Here is a 5348-nt window from a genome sequence, read left to right as displayed (position 1 = left end):
TTTGCTGTTCTGTACTCATTGGATAATGGATAAAGTATATTTTCAAAACATGTGTTCATGAGAACTCTTTATGCTTGTTAGCTTAGTGTTTTGTCTTCTTCCCAAGTTCACTTAGATGATACATACCAGTACTCGTGTGAGTACATGCTGTACTTAACAGAACCATAACAACCATTGGCAGAGGTAGTAGATCAGCAATTGGGGAATGCAACTATGTGAAGCCTGAAGACAAATGTGTTTGAAACATGAGAATAGAAATTCCAGAAATGGAAAGTACATTAGGGGGCAACGGAGCTGACACCAGGCGAAAATTATTTTATGACTGATTATTTTATGAGGTAGTGTCGTGAGCAATGCACACATGCAGGGATCTGAAGACTTGTCTTACCTTCCCAAGCTAATGCTTAGGCTTAAACTCAGTGTGTTAACATTGGCCCGGGATTCAATACAAGGTGTGGCGTGAAAGCTCTGTTTGCAATGTGCCTTTTAAATGCAATGTTCCTGACATTCACAGAGATGGCGTTCACGGTAAACGCTGCCGATGCCAGCTCAAAATGGAAAAATAGCAATAAATGTCAAGCACTCTACAACACGCGTTGGATTGAATCCCGGGCCATAGTCTCAAAGGCTCGAGACACAGACGACTCGCGATACCCACTCGGTCAAACAAGGACGGTTCTGCTCCACTTGAATAACAGCTGGTGATGCAGCAGGAGCAGACACATACTGTCCTTGGTCTACGCTCATGCCCTCACTTTGTTTTGTTTCACTCAAGCTGCCTGTCTTGTCTGGTCTGCTGTGGTTGGTCTGGGCATGGGGTGCAAATTGTTTTGTAGGCAGATTACCAGTTTGTCTTTCACCAACTATTCTTCATAAAGCCTTCATAATACCTCCATAAGCACTACATTAACATGTTACAAAGCATCTACAACCGTATGTCATGTTTTATGAAGGGTGTATACATGTCAAATGTAGAATGTCACTATGTCAATTATAATGTAAACGTGCTTTATAAAGGATGGCATGTTGTGCTGAAGGAGGGCACACACTCTAAAGTGAAGTCATGTCAGTCGCATTACACCTACAGTAATCTCATTCACAGAAACCTCCGCCCAAATGCGTGGAAGATATGGTGGACCAATGCATTGAAGTTGGCCTTTAGTTAGGGTTAGGTTTCAAATGTAATTTTAAGAAGATCAATTGTGTAAATGGGCAGGGTTTAGCCATAACCGTGACTTAGTGGCTGTGTTGACGAGTGACGATTGAGGGAGAATGTTTTTGCTAGCAAAGGATGACAAATACTTTACTCAGTAAGGTCACCTCCATAGAATTCTATGGTCACTCCCACTAAGGCCAACTTTGAAGGGTTGGTATCCCAGGCTTATGGGTGCTGTGTGCAATAACCTGGGGACGATGATACACCATGAAACACTTACCTTGATGAAAGCCCCCAACATCAGGAAATAGAAAGTGGCTTTCTTCTGGCTTTCTACATGTTCCTCAGTAAACAAACACGCACTCAACAATATAACGAGCCGTACCGTGCAGTGATGGGCCCAGTCAGGTCTTTGACACATTCACCCACTCCCCTGCTGAAAGATCAGCCACAAAATGTTGGCACCATTGTAACAGTTTGCAATCAAGCCCTGGTGTCCAGCATGGGAACACAAGAGGAATACCCGGTGTGATAGTCTCAGGTTGGATTCATCCAAATCATCTTGGCTCTGATACACACACACACACACACACACACACACACACACACACACACACACACACACACACACACACACACACACACACACACTTTGCAGGTCCATTAAACCATTTAAATACCTCTAACACCCTAGAGTAACCCGTGGATCATGAGAGAACCTTCATAAATCAGCAGAATGTTAGTCACCTATTTATTGGCACTTTATGTAGTGTCCTGTTATACATTGTTGGAAGTGAGACATCTTCTGTCATTCAAACACATCCATTACAAGCATTTCGCTATATCCGCGATAACATCTGCTAAACACCTGTATGTGACAAATAAAATTGCGTTTGATTAAGACTCTATATCGCATAATGCTGTACTTCATTTAAAGTCAGACCCCTTTGGTATTTATAACACATACATAAATGCCTTGTATCATATGACGCTGTACTTACCATAAAGTCAGATACCTTTGGCCATTCATAACACATATGGAATTATCACTAACAGCTAAAACAAATGAACATTAAAGACATGTTAAAAACATAGATCACTTTTTAAATATATATTTTTTAACAATACAAATACATTAAGTTTAAAAGGTCCAGCAATGCAGTTACATTGAACATTTCACAGGGCTGTGAATAGTCTAGAATGCCTCTCTGCCTGCTGGAGGTACTGCATGTTGGTAATGTCACACAGTTATGCCACATTTATGAACCCTTTTATAGAGCCTGACATACAGTTATAGATGATTTGTGACACCTTTATGTAGTGTTCATGAAGGCTTTATGAAGCCTTTTATAAACTGCACATAATTTAAAGCGAGACCGGTACTTGTATGGTAACAACAAACAATTGTGTGGTTCCTTTGGAATTTATAGATTTGTGGACACGTTTTGTTAAAATAAACTATAGGGAATGTATATGGTTTGGCGGTGGGTAATGTTTAACCTTTTAGCGTGAGATACACTACTGTTCAAAAGTTTGGGGTCACTTAGAAATGTCCTTGTTTTTGAAAGAACAACAGTGAAGAGGCGACTCTGGGATGCTGGCCTTCTAGTTGCAAAGAAAAATACATATCTCAGACTGGCCAATAAAAATAAAAGATTAAGATCGGCAAAAGAACACAGACACTGGACAGAGGAACTCTGCCTAGAAGGCCAGCATCCCGGAGTCGCCTCTTCACTGTTGACGTTGAGACTGGTGTTTTGCCAGTACTCTTTAATGAAGCTACCAGTTGAGGACTTGTGAGGTGTCTGTTTCTCAAACTAGACACTCTAATGTACTTGTCCTCTTGCTCAGTTGTGCACCAGGGCCTCCCACTCCTCTTTCAATTTTGGTTAGAGACAGTTTGCGCTGTTCAGTGAAGGGAGTAGGATACAGCGTTGTACGAGATCTTCAGTTTCTTGGCAATTTCTCGCATGGAATAGTCTTCATTTCTCAGAACAAGAATAGACTGACGGGTTTCTGAAGAAAGTTCTTTGTTTCTGGCCATTCAACTAGTCTAAAGAAGACCATTTTTATTGCTTCTTTAATCACAACAACAGTTTTCAGCTGTGCTAACATAATTGCAAAATTAGCCTTTTAAAATGATCAACTTGGATTAGCTAACACAAGGTGCCATTGGAACACAGGAGTCATGGTTGCTGGTAATGGGCCTCTGTACGCCTATGTAGATATTCCATTCAGAATCATCCATTTCCAGCTACAATAGTCATTTACAACATTAACAATGTCTGCACTGCATTTTTGATCAATTTGATGTTATTTTATTGGACAAAAAATGTGCTTTTCTTTCAGAAACAAGGACATTTCTGAGTGACCCCAAACTTTTGAACGGTAGTGTATATTATTATATTATTTGCATACAAAGAACACGATAGCTAATCTCTCACATGGTGTACAAGTACAAAAACACAGTGTCAAAAAAATGCAGGATGATTGACACTTGCGAGACTTGGCACTGGCAGCCAGGTTGTCAATTATGGCCATCAAGGAAGGTGTGGTTGGTATTTTAATGCCATTGGCATTAATCCTTAACAGAGTAGATGCTTCAGGTTCCCACCAACTCAGCCATGGGTACAGAGTCATGGGTACAGTCACAAAGACATGAGGCAGAAGGAGCGCAGTGTACTGTCTGGATCTTGTGAAGAACCACCCTGTGACGTCATTCTTCCACCTCCAGTGTTTCATTGTCTAATTATGAACTAGGCAGTATATTTAACTGGCAGAAAATGAACGGCGGCAGACAGTGGCAGTTAACCCAAAGTTAACTGCTATTCATTTATCTAAGCCTAACCCTTACCTTTAAGCTACAGTCCTTAGCTGAAACAATAACAAAGCAGTCACCACGCTTTTGTTTTGGCAAAAAATCTGAGGGATGGGCCTGGAGAAATAAACCCCTCTTAAATTCATAAACCGAGTTATGGATGCAATGATATAGAAATGATAGTTTTAACCATGTGTTTGTTTACATTTACATAGTTTACAAACATTGAACTGGTCAGAGTGGTCTCCTTTGTGTCTGGTAGTAGCTAGCAAGCTATCCAACATTAGCTTCGGTGCTTGACTGATTTTGTGAGGCCAGTACGCTCAAACCAACCCTACTCCTCGGCCAGAGCGTCCAGTGTGCGCTCCGAGAGGTCTGAATTTACAAACGGACAATCTGACAGCGCTCTGAATTTATGTGTGTACTCTGGCACTCCAGATTGAATTAAGAACACACCAGAAGTCGTAAAATGTCTAACTAGTAATTTTGTATGCTTAGTTGTATTAGTCGTATGTACGGGATACGCATGGTATACATCATCCAATGAAGTGCTTACTTGCAGATTCCTTCTCGACAAAGCAACAACAATAAAACGTTCTAAAACATTTAGGCAAATCTGACCATGACTCAATTTTTTTGCTCCCAGCCTATACACTAAAACAGGAAACGCCCGTGCTCAGGTCTGTTCAACGCTGGTCCGACCAATCTGATTCCACGCTTCAAGATTGCTTCGATCACGTGGACTGGGATATGTTCTGGATAGCATAGGACAACAACATTGATGTATACAGTGATTCGGTGAGCGAGTTAATTAGCAAGTGCATCGGTGATGTTGTAGCCACGGTGACTATTAAAACGTTCCCCAACCAGAAACCGTGGATTGATGGCAGCATTCACGCAAAACTAAAAGCGCAAACCACTGCTTTTAATCATGGCAAGGCGACCGGAAACATGAACAAATACAAACAGTGTAGCTATTCCCTCCGCAAGCAATCAAACAAGCTAAGCGTTAGTATAGAGACAAAGGCCCGCTACCAAAACCTGCGGGCTCTCCTTCACCGCAGCCAATGTGAGTAAAACATTTAAATGTATTAACCCTCGCAAGGCTGCCGGCCCAGACGGCATCCCTAGCCGCGTCCTCAAGCATGCGCATACCAGCTGGCTGGTGTGTTTAGGGACATATTCAATCAATCCCTATCCCAGTCTGCTGTTCCCACATGCTTCAAGAGAGTCACCATTGTTCCTGTTCCCAAGAAAGCGAAGGTAACTGAGCTAAACAACTATCGCCCCGTAGCACTCACTTCCGTCATCATGAAGTGCTTTGAGATACTAGTCAAGGATCATATCTCCTCCACCATACATGATACCCTAGAT

This window comes from Oncorhynchus mykiss, chromosome 7 (assembly GCF_057628025.1).
Source record: "Oncorhynchus mykiss isolate SJ-2025 chromosome 7, ASM5762802v1, whole genome shotgun sequence".
NCBI lineage: Eukaryota > Metazoa > Chordata > Actinopteri > Salmoniformes > Salmonidae > Oncorhynchus > Oncorhynchus mykiss.
The sequence above is the reverse complement of the archived record's forward strand: the minus strand, read 5'-3'. Positions refer to the sequence as shown.